The sequence below is a fragment of the Gallus gallus genome, chromosome 9 (genome assembly GCF_016699485.2).
Source record: "Gallus gallus isolate bGalGal1 chromosome 9, bGalGal1.mat.broiler.GRCg7b, whole genome shotgun sequence".
Lineage (NCBI taxonomy): Eukaryota > Metazoa > Chordata > Aves > Galliformes > Phasianidae > Gallus > Gallus gallus.
In genome coordinates, this window is record NC_052540.1 from 21045401 (window position 1) to 21065555 (window position 20155).

Consider the following 20155-nt stretch of genomic DNA (forward strand, 5'->3'; position numbering starts at 1 on the left):
GCAGATGCAGGCATAGAAATGTTTAGATGTACTGAGGGACATGGTTTAGAGGGAAATATTGGTGATAGGTGGATGGTTGGAATGGATGATCTTGGAGGTTTGTTCCAACCTCAGTGATTTTTTGATCCTACAATTTGAATGTTTTGGGTTTTTTTTTTTTTTTTTAAGATTCTTTTTCCTAACCTGATCTCATTTCTGTTTCAAATACTACTGCTCATCTATGGAAATCCAAATTCTGTTACACTTTTTAACGTTTGCCTTTCTAAAGACAGACAAAATGGCTTTGGTTTTTTTTCAAGCAATGTCTGCTTTCTCTAAGCAATGTCACTGTCTATTTTTAAAGGCCTGTTTCCTTTGCTGATTTGTTATGTATTTACAACACAAACTCTTCGCTTATATACAGTAGCTTTATGTTTCCTACCATCTGGCCTAGTAGTCATCCTCCATTCATGCCATATTTCTACTCCTCTTCTGTACCTGAGTGATGTGTTTGCATTGAGAAACTGCCATAAAATCTGTCAGTTGTGGAAAAACAAACAGAAGCAGTGAAAGAGGAAAATCCTGAGAAGGTTTTCTTGTTTTTTTTGTTTTGTCTTTTTCTTTTTTGAAGTAAATCATCACACGCACTTCCTTATAAGTTGAACTTGATTTCTTTCTTACGCAACAGAAAAGCATTAGATATTCAATCATACACCTCTGACAAGTTCTCACTCCTCGTTAAAAATATAAATATATATTTTTACAGAGGCTCTGTCTTGTCATGCTGCTGCATACTCCAGCACTAAAACACCTTTTGAGGGTCTTTTAGCGCTTTTCATCTGCCACTCATTTGCCACCCTGGCCTCTACAGGACAGGTAGAAAGAGGTGCCAAGCAGTAAATTAAACAAGTTCAGACCCAGAAGCAGGTCTCAGACGGAAGCATGGAGTCTGCTTTGAAATGTTGGCTCTGTGACCACGTGATAGATTTTGTTGGTAATTATAGGGTGTTTCTTTGTAGACATTGACTTGAAAGAAGGTTGTGGGTTTTCCTGAAGGGGTTACACACTGATTGAAATTCTGTGGCTCAAACCCCAGATTTAAGTTTGGTTACGTAAGCTATTAGATTAATGTTCATTTGTCCCACATCTGAATGACAGCAATGGGAAAATAGTATTAAACACACATCTCCTTGTTGAAACCCACTACAAAACAGCTATTCAAACAGAGTGGGAAGATGATTACACCTCAGATTACGTTTTTAGATTGCTTTGCATTCTCTAACAAGAAATTCTCCACTTCAAACAGCCTTTGCCAATCTCCCTCTCAAACAACAAGAAAAAAAGGCAAAGCAAAACAGAGCGACCAGATTGCAGCTCAGAAATAACACCAACTCATTTTGCTTATTATGTTTCCTTCCTGCTATCTTTTTAACAGTCCTGCTCAACACACTGTCCCATCACTCCTTGTCAACATTCTTAAATTATCCTGCCATGATTTCATTTGAGAGGGTAGGCCCACGTTTCACACTGGTTTTGAATGATGAGAGATAAACTGTAATTAACATCACGCTGAATTTAGATACAACTGGCTTAAAATTCTTAAAAGAAAAAAAAGGAGACATGTAAAACCACAAAGCTTATTAACACTTAACTACGACTTCTGCAAATCATGTCACTTGTTCTTAGACCAAAGAAATCAGCAACTTAGACACTTATGACTTACTCAGAATCTTAGACACTTAGAAACTTAGAAATTAGAAAATTAGAACTTACTTACAAACCTAGACACCTAGGACTTAGAATGTACTTAGAAAACTGGAACTTGGAAAATTTAAACTTACTTTCAAACTTCAAACTTACAGGCAAGCTTTCAAACTGTCAAGCTTTCAAACTTACAGACAAACGTACAGACACTTACAAACTTCAAACTTTCAAACTTACAGACCAGCTTCAAACTTACAAACTTCAGGCCTTTCAAACATCAAACATACAAACTTTCTAACTTCCAAGCTTCAAACTTCCAAACTTCAAATGTACAAACATTCAAACTTACAGGCACACTTCCAAACTTCAAACAAACCTACAAACTGACAAACAAGGCTACAAACTTTCAAAGAAACCTACAAACTTTCATACCTACTAACTTTGAAATCTACTTACAAACCTTCAAATTTTGAAATTTACTTTCAAACTTACTTACTTTCAAATTTACTTACCAATTTACTTACAAATTTCTTTACAAACTTTCAAACAAACTCACAAACAAGCTTTCAAACTTATGAACTTAGAAATGAACTTTCAAACTTACAAACTTATAAGCTTTCTTGCAAACTTACAAATTTTTGTACTTACAAACTGAACGTTTTGATTGAGGAGCACAGCATACTGTGGGGAGGTGTCAGTATCTGCACAGTTCATTAAACAATGTGAGTAGTTATGAGAGTTTTCACAAATCAAGCAGTTAGGTAATTGTGGTGTTGCTTTGTGGTAAGCCACCTGTCACGGAGCACTTCCAGCTGAAGACTCAATCTGCTGTGCAGCCTCCAGATGATTTCTAATTAGTGTAAATTTCATCTGTGACATGCAACCACATCATGAAATGATAGCTGTTTGTTTTGTACTTCCTTTTATTCTCTTCCCAGAGCTGTGAAAATGGGTTTTTCCTCACAATCCTACATAGATTTGTTGTCTTAAGTTCTAAGAGAAGCCTTCCCCCTTCATTTGAAGGAAGGGTACTATCTCCTATTAAGAGGGAAAGAAGCCTGCCTGCGATCTGGAGGGGAAAAGTGTGTGTGTGTGGGGGGGGGGGGGGGGGAGGAAGGAAAAAAAAAAGGAGAAATTTTTTAAAAAAGAAAACCCTCACGTTTGGTACCAGATGTAGTCCTTAACTTCAGACAGTCTAAGCAGTGCCCACCACTGACACTGACGTCAAAGGACTTTCTGCCAAAGTCCTCGTGAACTTTGCTCTGTAGAGTTGTTTCTTAACATACCGAACACTTTTAATACCTGTCAAAATTACTGATAGGTGCTCTTAGAACAGCATAAGATCAATATAGTCTCCTCCCCTATCAAGGATACTGTAATACATAAGGAAGAACCCTTCAGGACTGCCTACCTGCAGGCAGGCTTGGGCGCTCCCTTCCTCGGTGCTGTAATTCCAAGGACAGAGAGGTCCAAAGCCAATACCAGGACTCACACCATTTCCTCTTTCTTACAAGGGGATGACAGGAAGCAATGCTCCCATACTTAGAATGCACCAACATTTCTACTGTTGTAACGTTTTGGAGCTGCTATCCTATAGGAGTTTTCTGCCTTCATTCTATCCCCAGCTCAAACACTCTGTGACATCTGGACAGCAGTCTCCTCTCCCTGGCTCATGCACCTTGCTCCCTTACCAAAGAAGGACAGAAAACAAGATTAACAACTGGACCGTAAAAGAACTGCTGCTCTAGTTATACTTTTAAACACAACTAGAAAGCAGCAGAAGTCTTTCCAGACTCTTGAGGAGGTCGACTATAGTTTTTGCCTTATCAAAGGGAGAATGCTAACGTGAGTTATAGTTGTCACACATTTCATCACTGGAATAAGAAAGAAAACTTTCAACTCTGAGTTACCTGCATGGTCTGGATATGCTTGATGGAATGACAGATGCCATCAGTGTTCACTGGGTTATTTATTTACGTAGCATTGCTCATAATTACAAAATGCCTAATTCCTTACCTGCATGTCAGTTATCTTGTCTTTCAGTCCCCCGACACCAGCTAGCAGCAGATAACAAGTGGTGACACAACAAAAGATGTCCAAGATTTCCTTCATCCCTAGAAAGCAATCAGGACGTGTGCATTACGAGCTTCGCTGGAATGATTGGTTATACTCATTAACTCAGGCTGCACAAAGAGCATCTTTCACTCAATTAATCTCCAAGTATGGGGATAGTACTTGTGAATCATCTTGCCTCTCCCCATTGCTTGGTTAGCTGTAATTTTGTGCTCCGCTACTGCTCGCCGTTCAGAGAAGTTGTGGCCGTGACAAATGACAGCCACGCTCATTACAGCTACTTTGGCATTCTTGTGACAACTTGCACTGGTGTCTTCCTAATTAAAGCTCAGGAGACTGAAGCTTCACTACTAATAATATGCTCTGGAAGTAGTTTGATTGCTCTGAGTCACGTTTGAACTTGTATTTATAAAAGAAACAATTGTTAAATTAGTTGAATACACAAACAATGTGAGTTTCCACATCTGCAGATGCCTGACTTGGAGAATTTGTCTTGCTCTGGTGGCTGGCAAACCTGCCCATGGCAGGAGGTTGGAACTACATGATCTTTGAGGTCCTTCCAACCCAAGCCGCTCTCTGATTTTCAATAGGTGCCTCCCCAAAACCCTGAAAATCAAGTGCTGATGCCAACAGAGGCTATTAAAAAGAAAATAAATTATTTTATACAAAAAATACACGGTGATATCTTCATTTTGTGGCAGATACATTTTTCGTGCAACACACTGCTGGAAACATGCTACAATGACAGTCTGTGCTTCACAGCATTTCGCAGCGTTGAAAATGGTTCCTGACTTGTGCAGGGATGTGATTTATATAGGATATTTATTCTTATCTATGGAGAACACCTTATAAATTATACACATCTCTTTACACACTTTGTCTTTCTTCTGCAAGGGGAAGGTCATCTCATCCATTTGTGTCAGAGAGAGCAGTTGCAGCAGGAGAAAGACAAACCTGAGTGTACTCGCAGTCTTTATCTCATTCATAACTATGTATCCGCTTACACCACTTCTTATTCCTTTCCACTCTTGTGCTCTCTGGCTAACAGTAGAGGACATACTGAATAACGTATAATTTCATATCCTCCCTTATGCTAAAAAAATACATTATCGCAAAATCAGTTAAATGTATAGGTTGCTCCAAAAGTAATGCTTCCTACTTATTTCCTAGGAAACTACAGCAAATACAAAGAGTACAACAATGCTATTTGACCAAGAAGATTCTCAGGTACAAAATGCTATTTATTTCTCAGTGCAGTCACTATCATAAGCTTTGAATTTTGACCAGCAATGAAGAAGAGCTTGCACGCCGTGCTCATAAAAATCTGCACAGCTAAGGGTGACCCACTGCTTCAGAGCAGTGATAGGAAAACATTAACTGTGACCTCTTGTACGTCACAGTTGAACCCACAACTGAGAATTTGTTTGGTCAGAAGTGGCAGCTAATGGCATCCAAGAAAGTTCACCTTGGACAAGAACTGCTTCAGATGCAACCTGAAGGAGCCTCAGAAGTTCCCAAATGAGGTCAGTGGGTGTCAGGTAAAGCCCACGCAGGAGAGACCGACAGCAGATGCTTCTCCTGCCATTTGTTAGACCGAACTAAATTTGCTCTGTGACTCTGCTAATCTTTCCTCTTGAATGCTTAGGTCCAACACTGTGATCATTTCTATGTCAGTGCCAATGACATTCAGCCTCTTCAAAACTCAATATTTGCTTCTCCCAACATGGTTTCTCCTCCACAGTTTCTACTGTAGTTGACCATTACTCACTAACCTTCTCCAACAGCACTGCTATATACTCTAAATACAAAATGAAATTTTAAAAAAAGCTCACTACTTCCCATGCCAAGTAATGGGACTGTACATCAGGTACAGCAAAACTGCCCTGTGAGCATAACACAGCACAACCTGAGCTATCACTGAGAGGCTGAGCCTTCTTTTAAAGACAAGGGTGAACACAAATCTCAGTTTTCAGCTCACATTTTCTCTTGCAAGCAGAGTTTTGGCAAAAAACACTAATAACGGTTTTGACATTGTTTTTTTTTTTTTCCTCTAGATTTCTCCAACCTGTATATCTCACTTAAAATGACATCAACCAAACCTTGACCATCTGATGTGCTAAATCTGTATGGATCATTATTTTGAAAAAAAGACTAAAAGGAGTGGCTGTGCTATGAGTTCAATGGGCACCGCGGCATGGACAATCACAGCCTTACTCTGCAGATTAATCACCCAATTAAATGAAGCGAGAAGTGCCAGGAATTGAAAACCAAGATTCTTACCCCAGTCACAAACTGGTCATATCAGGTCATATCACAAAGTCACATATTGGGCCAAACTGCTTATCAATATTTCTGCCCATTTGAATTAGAATTCCCATTTCTCATCCAAATCAAGTTTATGCTCACTGTGTTTATTCTCACATTTTATCTTTGCATGAGAAAGGTTAAATAAAAGCATTTGGCGATTTCTCACAATTAAAGACGTTTCACGAGTTAATATTCAGTACTGGCATTGTTCTCGCCCCACCTATAAACACAGAATTTCCCTACTAGCTCTATAATATTAGAGTTCAAATCAACTTCCCCCAGTTCTATCAATATTCATTTTCTTCTCGTTGATTAAGTTGCAAACACCCATAGTCTGAAACTGCATGGCCCTCACAGCTTCGTTTGGTATTGTCCATACTAACCCACTGACCAAAGTCGATCTCAGTCAGTTGCCTTGTAGATTTCATTGGCCATTGGAAATATCTCTAATTTCTTCCCACGCAAGGTAAAATCTTATTGCTGTATCCCTGATGAGCATTGGAAATTCCTCTTAAAATTCATGATGTTATTATTGAAAGGCTACTTTGTTAAGACTGTATTACACGGCCACCTGTTGCGACGGTGGAAAAGAAATCCCACTCATCTCTTATTAACAGGTTTCAGCTTATTATATTCAAATCATAAACTAAGATGGCTCATGAATATTTCCTTTCGAATTAAAACACCAGTTTCTCGTGTGAAATGGACTTTATGATAATTCAGAGCTTATCTTCACAGTTTGATGTCTTTGTCCTTCCTTAAACAAATAGTCTGCATATTAACACAATGATAACTGTCCTTTGACTTATTCAGGAAACTAATGAGTATTCAGCTAAGATTTCTGGTCTTCTAATCACCTCTACCTAGTGTTTTATTGTTGGCATCTCTCAGCGTTTCATTTCAGACCAAACAGATACCTCAGTGGCATTTACCCGCTAACAAAAAGTTTCCTTTCTCCATTTCCAACAGACAGTTAAATACATTTTAAAAAATAAAAGCAAAGAATGGAGCAAATGATGAGGGCTGAGAAGAACAGAGTGCAAACACCCATCCCTCTCAAATGCAGCACTACCGCAACCCTTTTTGCTGTTTTCACCGAAACATCCCCACCAGACCCACTGCGCTGCTCAGCGGGCAGCTCGGGAAATCATTTCTTTTCCCTTCGGTGATTTTGGGTAAGGTTTCCATCTCTTTGTGCAGCAGCCTCTTGTTTTTTTAATACATGTAGTTACCACATTTTCCTTGCAAGTTTGTTAAGAGTAGGTCAGCAAGGAAAGAGCAAAACACATTAAGAAGTTTAATTTCCATCATTCCTGTGTTTTTCCTGGATGAAAATGAAGTCCTTGCTGGCTGAAATGGAAGAACCAGGCACGCATTCTGTGCAAGAACAAAACTGCTTTTCTCTTCACTCGACTCTCATCCATCTGCCTCTTAATCTCCAGTAGCTCAGAGACCACGATTCCTTTTTTAATCTCCATAGGGATCACGCTGCTTCTTTGATAAAACAATTCTCTCTTTGTGTTTGACTGTTTTCTATTGCAGTAAAGTCAAAGCTAGACGACTCACATCTCCTTTCTACAAAACACTGCTATTCTACAATATTTCTAAGCCATCCTTTTATTTTTTTTTCCTGCATCAAAATACTCCACAGCCCCAATAGAAAACTCAGTGCTATCTCTGCCACTCATCTTTCTGCAGATAAAACATATCAGTAGGCAAAAGAATTTTCCTCCCTACTCATTTCAGCCTTGCTACTCCACACACACACACACACACGTATATATATAAGAAACTAATACAAAGACCTAATAGGTGAACAATCCTCTCAGGCACTTTAATTAACTACTTAATTATATTCAAAGTATTCTTATCACTACTGTGCGGTCTCCCGTTTACACAACCAAAGGCCAAAGATAATGGTCCTGTTATTGTTTTCAATTATCTTTGTTTCAATCTGCCACTCAAATCAGGTAGGTGGGTGCTGACTTATATTTGCTCACACAAAGAACAAGAATCAGAAGAGGCCACGATATCTCTCTCCTTTTCTTTTTTTCTCCTCCTCCCGCACCACATCTGAAATAATACCTGCTCCTCTTAGGCAGCTGACAAGCATTTAAATAACATCTTGCAAGCAAATTGAAAAGCAAGGAGGAGCAACATGTGTACAGATTCAGGTAACTGAAACAATGTGAAGCACTGCAGGAAAATGAATTTAATTAAAGTTACTCACGCAGATTCTTAGACTTATGAATCTATAAATCTGAAGAAACCGTTTCCCTTTCAATTAAGTTTGTATTTGTGATTTCAGAGAGATAAAAGCAACTCCCTGCTGACCAAGTTTTCCAATACCAAACAATTAGGAGGAATATGTAATAGAAGGCTGCAAAACGCTTCACAAGAGGAAAAGAGCCAGTGAGGATATACATCTCCACGAGCCGCACTCAGAAGACCCACCACAGCCAAATGATTCCATTTCAAAGTACAGATGTGTCAACTGGAGATGTTTCAAAACAGTGCCTGCTCTATGACTAATACCCCGAGGAGGATTCACATCACTTCACTTGCACTTCTTATATAATCACTGGGAAGAAAAAAAAAGTTTCTTTTGGTGGATTTTTTTGAACATCTGGATCAGATGCCTGATGCGAAGTGCACTAAGCCTCCTCCTTCCTCTGCCATAGCCCAGAGCCCACAGTCCTCGCAGCCCTGCCACATTCCCAGTTCTCCAGCAGACATGGTGCAAAAGAGTGAAGAACAGGAATGAGTGGCAGTGGCATTCACTAGTGAAAATTCATTCTCAGAAAGTTGCACAGGATGCCTAGGGAAGCGGTGGAGCCACCACTGAATGAATCACACAATCATGGAATGGCCTGAGGTGGAAAGGACCTCAAAGATCATCTAGTTTCAACCCGCTGCCGTGGGCAGGGTGGCCCAGGCTGCCCAGAGTCACATCCAGCCTGACCTTGAATGCCTCCAGGGATGGGGCATCCACAACCTCTCAGGGCACCATCTGTAGAGATGTTCAAGAACTGTGGAGATGTGGCACTGAGGGACACAACTCAGTGCAGATGAATTGATGGTTGGACTATGTGATCTTAGTGGTCTTTTCCAACCTCAATGATTCTATGACGCTGCTGACTACAGCCTTATTCCTCTCCTCAAGTAAGTTTTGGACAATCGCCTTCAGCTGTTTTCTGAACATTCCCACGTGCCAGGAGATCATAAATCCTGGCAGCAGCAACATGGAGATATCTGCGGCTGTTCTACAGGACACCGATCCAAAGTCTAAACAGAGCTTCTGCTGATTTTCATCAATTTTCCTAGAAGCCTCATTCCCCCTCCCACCCCACTGCTGCAGCAAACCGTTACAAGCAAGGAATTCAGTTGAGCTCCTAACTTCAGCAATCACAGCCCAAACCATTCTCCTTCATATTGTATCAGTGATGGGAGATGCTCAGGATGTCAGGAACGGCTGCAATTAGCCTCTTGTTCCAAATACGCTCATGAAAGCTGGATGGATTCCAGGGAGAGGAATCTAGGGCTCCTGCTCTTTACTGCTCAGATTTTTCAAAGCAGTTTCATGGTAATCATACACGGTAGCAACAGCTGCTAGCGCTCACAGATGTGGCTTTCACAGTATTCTGGTGGATCAGCTGTTTTTCCAAAAATGAGCTTGAATGAAATCAAAGTTAATGTGGAGGCTCTGTTTCTCCCATAGGCAAACCTCCCACTGAGCTTAGCAAGAACAGAATCAGATTTGCAAAGGGCTTAACGTTGCCTGGTTTATTTGAAAGCAGGGATCCAACCCTGCTATTTGCCTGGGCATACACATACACGAAGACACAAAAACAACCCGTGCTCTTGACCCAGCAGGAAGCTATTCATTCTGAAAGAACACAATATTATGTCTAAAAGAGAGGAGCAGGTACTCACCTCATGCACCTCCCTAACACAGCTATGAATAAATGGGGGTGACACATGCAAAAAGCTTCACTGAGCCACAGAGAAAGCCATCATTCTCTACTTTCACAAAATATTTAAACCTCTCAGCCTTTCAGAATTCTCACTTTACCATCAGAGCACATGGAGGGGTGCAGTGGGGAACATGTTTTCAAGTGAACATAACTGCTCCCTCTAAGAAAAAAAGAAAAGCAGCAATATATGAACGGTCCCCCAGCTTTCATACAAATAAAACAGGACGCATTTTTGGTATCCAAATCACAGAATCATAGAATCATAAAACAGCCTGGGTTGAAAAAGACCACAATGATCATTTAGTTTCAACTCCACTGCTATGTGCAGGCTCGCCAATCACCTGACCAGGCTGCCCAGAGCCACATCCAGCCTGCCTTGAATGCCTCTAGGGATGGGAGCACAAATGACACAGCAAAGCTTTTGTTTGGATTATGTGTCATGATTTGTCAGTTAAAAAAAAAACCAATATTCTTTGAGTACTCACACACTTATTTGAGTAGATTATCTCTCACCTGCATCTCACAATTATCTTAACACCATCTGCGTTCTACCAAGTCTTCCTTCCTCACAGTTGTGATACATCCTTCCCTATGATCATTATCACTGCTTGAAATTTTTGTATTCGGATTCATCTTTTCTGTCTTTCTCTTGTTTCCTGACCACACAGTATTTTTAAGTATGTATATATGCTATGCGAACAATTTATAGTGAGTAGCTGCAGTAAGCTGCAGTAGAAATTTGAAGATAGCAATGAAAAAAACTCCTACAGTGAAAATGAACTTATTATATATATGTACATACACAAAACAATTTATTTTTCATTTCTTTTGTAGCCTCTATGTTTACCCTGCACTACTCTAAAAGTTTAAGTTTCATCCAATTTTCAGCTGGCATAAGGAAAAAGTCTTCATATTGTCTCATCCGAAAGGTGATAACATTTCACACTTCAAAAATTAAAGAAATTAGAGGAGCTATCATCTGCCTTGTTTAGATCATTTGTTCATTCCTGCAGGGTGCAAAGCTCTTGTGCAGCTGCCGTCAGCTCTACAGGAAGGTTTCTGAGGAAGGCAGAGAAGTGGAATGGTGGGCACCACATACTCCCAGAAGGGCACAAAGTGGGCTCGCTTTCTGTTTGTAACTGGACTGGCCAACTAGATGAAACAGAAGCGTCAACTTCAGCAGAGAGAAATTACGTACGTGTTACATCCAGAATAAGTATATTAAGCAGTGCGAATTGCTGGTCCAAACAAGGACTGCCAGAGCAAGTGATTCATTTCCCCCCATTAGTGATCTGACATACAGTCTCAAAGCAATATATGGTTCAACTTATCTACCTGAAGAGTTATGCATTTGCCTTAGAAGGCCGCAGCAATGTAGTTACAGTAAGAATTATTTCATTATTTTCCAAGGCCTGCTCTAGGAGCAGCATCACAACAGCCTCAGCCACCCTCCTTATCTTAAAAGAAATACAGTTTTATAAGTACACATTCTTCTACCGACGCTTGACCTGACATCCCTGTGAGTCACACAGCTAATTATTAAGCAAGGCAGTTTATCAGAACATACGCTCCTCTCGAGCACTTGTTTATACACATGCAGACTTTGTGTAGACTGTGGGGTATAGTTCATTACCGACCCAAGGTGCCAACAATCCCTCTATGCTCAGTGAGCTACACACATTCTGACAAACAATTAATCAGAACTCAGTACTGCATCTGGCTTATATTTACAGCCAAAGAATGAATTGGGTTGAAAAAGCATGTGAATGGATAATACTTCAACCTGATGACTCTGTAGCTGGTTTTTGTTTTCCTGGAAGGAATCTGCTAACATATCATGTTCAAGAGACCCAATAGACATTGAATTTATGAGCCTTTAGGTAAACAAAACATATGGCTCTTGCTATGTTCCATCTATCTGGTAATCAGTCATTTAGCAATAAATGCAAAATAAAATTTGGCCGGTTTCTCAAGACACGACATCTGAGGAGATCAATTACAGACTTAATTTAGACAAATATTTCATAGCAATCTCTTCCTTTGTATTACATTATCTTTCTTGTTCCATGAAGTTTTCATTAAGTCCCGTGGAAAATGAGAGCTAGACCCTTCAAATCATAATATGGATGCAAAATATCAGTGAGTTTAGGGCAAGAAACGGTGGATTAATCTATCTGAGATGTCAACAAATAAAAGCTCCAATTTATTCTGTTTATAGTTATATCATCAACAGTATCTAAGAATCTACATGCTGAATAATTATTTCATTATTTTTATGACTAATGCTTCTCCAGCAAGTTCCCTTTCCCCAAATCACAGTTCCTGCGAGCTGGAAGGGAGGTCAAGACTCAGGCCGCTCCCGGACCTGGATATGCAGTCTTGTGCCTTACTGAATCAACATAGATAAAGTTATTGGTCAAATGCATTAAGTAGGAGTTTCCCTAAGGTCCAAGCAGCATTTTCCCACCCACTTCTCATTACAAGTCTAACTGTAGCAACAGTTTAGGAGTATGAGCCACGCAGGACCAGTTAACTCCCCTCTGCTGGAATGTGCACCCAGTCATTGCTCTCTGCATCCATTTCTGCTTCCCTTTCCAGTACAAAAATCAGACTGCTTAATGCCAGTCTCATTCAGTACTACATCGTACAACATCGAGAAATTACTAAAGACTTGAAAAATCCATTTAAGCATTTCAACATTGAGACCTGAATCCTCAGCTACTGCAATTTGTGCAACATGAGAGATCTCTGCACAGTGAATTAGAGCAAATCATTTTTCTGGTCAGCTCAAATATGCTCAGAAGATGGCTTCTGCATTGTATTACATCAAGGAAATTTAGCCTGAATACTTCAGTAACAGAAGTCTTGAACACAGGAAAAACTGTGGCGACCTAGACAAATCAAGGTTTGATCCTCGTTTCATTGCAATAAACTTCCTTTAAACCAGCATTTCACTGAGTAATAGTTTTACAAATAAAGTATTTAATTTTATCTCCCATACGGTGTTTAGAAAGTTGGAGGCGGAGGTGATGTTAAATACTGCATCAGATGCGCAAGTCCTGCATACAAAAAACAGGTTTTATATATATTGTTTATGTTTTGTTTTCAAGCTTTCATTTGTTCACTTACAGTCTTTTCCATCCTGTACAGATTCAGATACATTTTTAAAAGCATGTTCAATGCTGTGATACAGAAAACAATCTATATATCAATATATGCAGTCTGTGAGCTTGACATAAAAGATAAGAAACAGATGCAGGCCCAGATGAAGAAATGTATCTATTGGGAAGTTTAAGGGAAGACTTGGCACAAAAATAATTGAAGTCAATATGCAAAAAGAAAATCTGTCAAACCGCAGTGCTTGACTGAAGTGCAGATATATTTATTTGTAAAAAATAAAATAAAATAAAAAATTACACATAGGCTGTATGCAGTCTACCAGCTTAAACGGATTAGTACTACATTAGAAGTGTTCTACTTTACTTCGGCCAAAGTACTCACACAGAATATAAACAAAGAAAGCACTGAAGGTGAACCACACATCCCTGAATAAAGCTTGCTTTGGAGAAGCAGCATTTAGTGAAGCAGCACAGGGCTGCTGGGCCAGATCCCCAGCACAACCATCAGGGCCAGCCTGCACAACCCAGGCCCCACTGCTTGATCTTACGTTTAATTTTTTGTTTATTTATGTTCTTAACTTCACAACTTTACTGTAATATTGAGAAAGTATCAGAGAAGAGAACTCAGTTCAGCACATCCTGACTATGACTATAGAAATATGAGCGTCAGGAAATTCTCTTCACAACATCAGGCAATTGAGGGTCAGTTCCTCAGCCCAGTGCTCTCCTTAGCAAAACCAAGAGGAACATTTCCATTGGTGAAAGTAGAAACTGAAGTAGTAAAATTCTGTTTGGCTGACCGTAGGAAGGCAGAGAACTGAAGATGCTTTAGCAGACCCCTAACTGACTGGACATAACTAACTTCTTTCCTTGCTCTATACTCTTCCTGCCCAAAAGATACTTAGGCGACTATCTTTCAAAACACACAAAAACGTTAGTTTTGGAGCAGAAACCAAGGCAGACCTTGGACAGGTAAGGAGGCAGCAAGGAACCTATCCAGCTCAAGTTAAGCAGTACTAAAATCAACTTCTTTTTAATATATCAAAAGTGAACAGCATAAGAATTTAAGGCCTGCTGCGCTAATCAAACCAGAGACCAATTTGGCCTCACAGGTATACCCAATGTTGGCCAAAGTAGATACCCGGGCAAAAGTGCTACACCAGAGCAGAAACACAGCACTTTGTTTGCTATGTGCGATACTATATATAGAAAATACTGATGCTGATTATCTTCTTTCTTTAGGTCCAAATATTTACATGTGTCTGGGAAAGAAACAATTACTCATCCTCCAAGAATCACCAAGCACCACAGTGACTGTTTTTGTAACAAAGTGAGGCAGTCCAGAGAAAAACTACTGATTTTTCTGAACTCATGGGCAATGCTTTTTAACAAGTTTTAAGCGTGAGTACGATGGATAAGCCTGTCTTCAGGTACTATGGAAAGCCACTTTATGAGGAAAGATACACCAAGGCTGATGAATCCTCAGCATTTGAATATAGTGCTTAATAGGACAGATTACAGAATCATAGAATCCTGAGAGTTGGAAGGGACCTCTGAAGGCCATCCAGTCCAACTCTCTGCAATGGACAGATTCAAACTACAATTTTCATTTGAACTACTTCCTGTCATTACGGCAGAAGAAAAGTCAAGAGATATAGGTACATGAATGACCACCCACCATTACTGATGGATAAATCCGTGGAAAGTAGCCACTGCCATCCAACACCATGGCTCAGTGCCAGTGTTGCAGAAATTAAGGGCAAGCCAAGAAAAAGCAAAGAGGGATGTAAAAAGAAAGATATTTTTAGAAGAAATTATGAAGTTTCACATCACTAACATATGATGTATTGCATATTATTGAGTTTAGCTTAAGATATTATGTTTAGGGATGTAAAAAGACAAACCAACTCCATGAAGTTTTTGTTAGAAACCTGTGAGTTTGTCTACAACCCATTCAAACACCTCTTGTTTAATATACAAATGAGTCAGACTAAAGCAAGCTGGCATCTTTCAAGTTAATCATTTTTCTTTTTTTTTTTTTTTCCTTAGGAAACAGGAGTTTGCCTTGGCTGCTTCAGATCGTTTTCTTTTCTATAGTATCAGTGTAACTGCAATCCTCGATCATTCCCTGCTGCTTGAGGCAATTTCAAACAAGCTCATGCACTTTTAGCACAATTCTAATTAGCTTGGATCTTACGAGTGGTGAACTTGTTTCAGTCCCATTATATACATGTTAATTGTTATCTTAAAGAATAATGAATTTGCAGAAGTAATGGTTGTTTGACATCTATTTAAAACACACTTTAATCTTCACTCTAGCCTAAAAATAGCTTAAATGGCTTTGGTTTGGGAATTATTAATTATTATGCATATGTTGCATTTATATTTAGATATTGGTACTTTTGCTATCTACAGCTTTCCTTTTGACAGTCACTCCTACAACAACCTGAGTGGTGTTCTAGGGGAGTTGGGGGATGGTAGGCAGGGATGTGTTTTTGTTTTACTGCATTAAGCCCAATAAATCATATTAGCTTTAGTGTTGGAAGGGACCTTTAAAAGTCATCTAGTCCAACTCCCCTACAACGAACAGAGACACCACAGTTCCATCAGGTTGCCCAGGGCCTCATCCAGCCTCACCTTGAAAGTCTCCAGGGACGGGGCATTTACCGCATCTCTGGGCAATCTGTTTCTGTGCTTCACCACCCTCACTGTACAAGATTTTTTCCTTATATCCAAATTAAATCTACCTTCTTTGAGCTTGAAGCCATTTCCCCTTGTTCTATCGCCACAGACTCTGCTAAAGAGTCTCTCCCCTTCTTTCCTGTTGCTCCCTTTTGGATATTGAAAGGTCGCTATCAGGTCACCTCAGAGCCTTCTCTTCTCCAGGCTGAGCAGCCCCAGCTCTTTCAGCCTGTCCCCATAAGAGACTTGTTCCATCCTTTGGATAATACTCCGCTTTCACCTCTTTATCCGTACATTTCACCTCTATACATATATATAAATATATATGCAAATAATAATAAGAAGAAAGAAGCTGGTAAAATCCTCGGGAATTACTTTTGACATTTTTCAGTCACTGGTCCCTATTTGCAAGTTTCATTGATTGCTATGGCAGCAGTAGCATATGCTGCTCGGGTCAACAAAACATAGCATGGCCCCTTAGGATCTTGATTAGCTTCCTGCAATACACAGTACACAACCAAATCTGTATTTAAAGAAAAATTAAAGATCTTCTAACATCAAAATCCTATATAGAGTAGAAACACATTACTAAAATACTATACCACAAGATAGTGACACCTGGCAGAAAACATACACAAAATTTTTTTCCTTAAAGGAACAGAAACAGAATTGTTCTAAAGTCCTAAAATTGTTGAAGATCTGAATCTGGGTCACGGCTGAGGTTAAATGAGAACCCCTCCCACATACACACAAGGGACATTCAGTAGGTATGTCATTCACACAGCAAAATCCAACTTAATGAAGCACATCAATTGTCATCACTACTCCCTTCTAACACCTTAGAATTGTTTCTCTAAACATTTATTTATGCTACAGCGTTCAGATGCATACAGCACCCGTAAGAGAGCTGTGATACAGTTACTTGGGTTTTTATTGCATCCAAGGAAAGAATATGAAGGGCAGCAATCCCACAGTCTCCGTATTTTATACTACTTTCAAGAGGTGTGGCAATGGTGCCAGTAGAAGCGCATATTTTATGTGAAGAAAAGAGAATTAAATCTGAAACAAGACAATAGCTGAGAAGTTTAGAGCCAGCCCTGACATACTATTAACTCCTTTCTCTATAATTAGGTGAGACCTGGCAAGCCCTGAAAGAACAATTACATTTGCCTGAACCATCTTGGGTGGAACCTGACCTGATTTAAGCACAAAGAATGAACACCTGGATTTATGATGCTCACATTTCTTTGGAAGTAATTGTTCTTTTTATTTTAATTCACTGCAAAGCCTTTGGTCTCAATATATCAATTCAGCTACGGTTTTTACATTCAATATTTCAGAACATAAGATTATAAAAACCAATGCTGTGCTCATTTATCTTACATTTACCTTCAAAAAGTTAGAAAGTTACCACTTACTGAGTGTTTACAAACAAAATGCTGGGTTATACCACTGAGTAACCCAACAATAGTAAAGGCAAATTTTATCATTGCAAGCTGCTCATCACAAAATAAGTTGAATTGGTTGGCTGAAGTCACCCTGAATTTCTGGTTTAAAAAAAAGTTACTTAGTAGTTAATACATAGTATATTAAAAATGGCATGTGGTACTCTAGAATATTCACGTCATTAGTGACAACAATAATGAAGTCCTTCTTGCATTAACATGCATGGAGTTGGTAACAAACCCTCAAGAGAAGTCAGAACTTCCACAATTCACAGAACTGCTTTCCACCAGAAATCTCTGACACCAAGAAGTTTATCCTTCTCTCCCTCCAGCTTTCAATCACAGAAGCTAAGGAAAACCTCTATATCATGCTCAAAAAACAAGTTTCAGAGCACCGTTAACAGATATTTTGGTGTGTTTGACACCGCCTGCCTACTGCACCAGTAGATAAGCTCGACCTGGCAGGGAAAAAAGAAAAGAAAAGAAAAACCACTAACTACACTATCTGTTTCTCCTTTAAAAAAAATGACTGTAAAAAGAAGATAATTATACATCCACCCTCCTGTTAGCATCTAAATGCAGAAACCATAACACCCAGAGGATTCTTCAGTCATTTGGAAAGCAAAGAATAATTAGACTCTTAGCGGAAAGGAAGTTCTGAAAAGAGAAACTGAACTTCTCAAAGTTCAGGTAAGACCAAAGTAAGCCAGAAATCAACCATCATGTTTTCCGTTTTATTTTTATTCCCCCCCCGCTTTTTTTTTTTTTTTAAACATTACCCCCTAGTGAGCCAGTTCTGCAGGAAAACATCTACATTTTGTATTGCCACTGCTGCTTCCGTGATAATTTACTCACATCTAAAAATGTTTACTTGTTCAATTTCCTAATTCAAAATTACATTGAACTGAGAAAGAACGTAACTGTATTCCCAGGCATCGCACCAGAAGACTCCTACATCTTTTATTTGTCTTCAGATGGTATCACCCATGATCTGAAGTTAACCTTTTTACGTAGAAAAAGAATGGGGTGGAAAAACAATTATCTTCGTTAGTAGAAACGAGGAAAGCTCTGCTTTTATTAATCAGTCTTAACATTACTTTCTTCCTTGAAAGTAACTCTTTTGAAACATATTCTCAAATAGAGATTCACTGACTAGTAGGAACCTATGGACAACAAAGAGATGCTAAAATAAGTGTTAACTTACACCAGGTCCCCAGTTTGGAGAACATTTTTAATGTCACCTTAGCCTACGTGACTGAGAGTTGGGGAAGAGGACAAACCTCCAATTACTCCCACCAAGAAGTTTCTCAGCCACTAGCACCCCTGAGGCTGTGTTTGATATTCTGATAGATCTTAAAAGTCAACTGCATTATAAAGACCAGGCTACAGCCTTTTAAAGGATGTCTTCTTCTTATTCCATCATCTCGCACAATTGGTATGTGTTCCTAGCACCGAAAATATCCCTTTCTATTTTCTATCCAATATTAACAGGTAGACTCTGGATTGATCAAAAGAAAACCTCTTCAAAACTTTCATCGTTTTCTGGAACCTACCCAAACCAGCAGGAGGAAACCCATTGCAATCCACTCAGTAACTTGAACCCGGGAATCCTCATGACCACAGCTGAGCAAACTGACAATTTACAACAAGTCTCACCTCTGCCGTTTCTAGGAGACCTCATTGTGGCCTTCCAGTACTTGAAGGGAGCATATGAACAGAGGGGGAACAACCGTTAACATGGGTTGACAGTGAGAGGACAAGGGGGAATGGTTTTAAACTGAGACAGTGGAGGTTTAGGCTGGATATTAGGAGGAAGTTTTTCCACACAGAGCATGGTGATACACTGGAACAGGTTGCCCAAGGAGGTTGTGGATGCCCCATCCCTGGAGGCATTCACGGCCAGGCTGAATGCAGCTTTGGGCAACCTGGTCTGGTGGTTGGTGACCCTGCACATAGTGGGGGGGGGGGGGGTTGAAACGACGTGATCGTTATGGTCCTTTTCAACCCAGACCATTCTATGATTCTATCTGAACATCATCTGCAAGCAGAATTAAAAATACAGACAAACCTTAGCTGAATATTTTTGCCACATCCTTACAACACCAACAGATGCCAGTGTTAAAGCCTGAGGCTGCTGTGAGCAGTAGCTTTGACAAAAAGCAGCACAGCCAGTGCTGACTAGATGCACACTTAGACTGGGGTCCCACCTGTGGGAATATTTGTTGTCTACTTCTATATAAGGATTGTTATGAATGCGTATTTATTATATGAGCAGGAAGACATTTGTATATGGCTTCAAATGAGCGTGGGATATTTTTGCAGCGTTTTCCCTGAAGAGTGATTAAAAGCAAGCCTGTAGTGCTTAGAAATCTCTCCACAAACGTCAAACAACATTTCTGTAAGAAACAGTACTTGATTTCTCCCGGCACCCAGCAGCTGTGGTGATCTGTCATCTGTAACGCATAATGGTAAAACGCCACGATCATACAGGTCTTCATAACACAACTTTCAAAGCGCTCTTCAGAGTGTACTTCTATCAAAATGTTTGCAAGGCAGGAGCTTTGCAATAGGTTCATGAGCATCAATCTTTATAAGGGTTATTTACCAACACTGAAGTCTGAGGGTACACGACTATGGAGTTGGGCTTCTTATCCAGATATGAGATGTCTAAAGTTTTTGGAGCTATTCAAATAAAGAAAGTTTTAAGCCTAGAAGGCAGAGAACACTACTTAAAAATGGGGAAACTAAGAGCACACAAAACTTGTGTGCTTATGTTTTAGCATACTATAGGAAATTGTTGTAGCAAGCACTGATTAAACCTGCTTCTGGGTCTCTGCAGATCAGCTCTTCTGCATTATTTGAAAACCAAGGA

General features: G+C 39.6%; 1 long non-coding RNA gene across 3 annotated transcripts in view; it reads right to left on the reverse strand.

Annotated features, from left to right (window-relative positions):
* Nucleotides 1–20155, reverse strand: part of LOC101749407 — a 229987-nt gene that overhangs the window by 122597 nt on the left and 87235 nt on the right. For all 3 annotated transcript variants that reach the window (XR_005862476.2, XR_005862475.2, XR_005862474.2), the window contains one exon: nucleotides 3700–3797. This is a non-coding gene — a long non-coding RNA (uncharacterized LOC101749407). The remainder of the gene's footprint in view (nucleotides 1–3699; nucleotides 3798–20155) is intronic.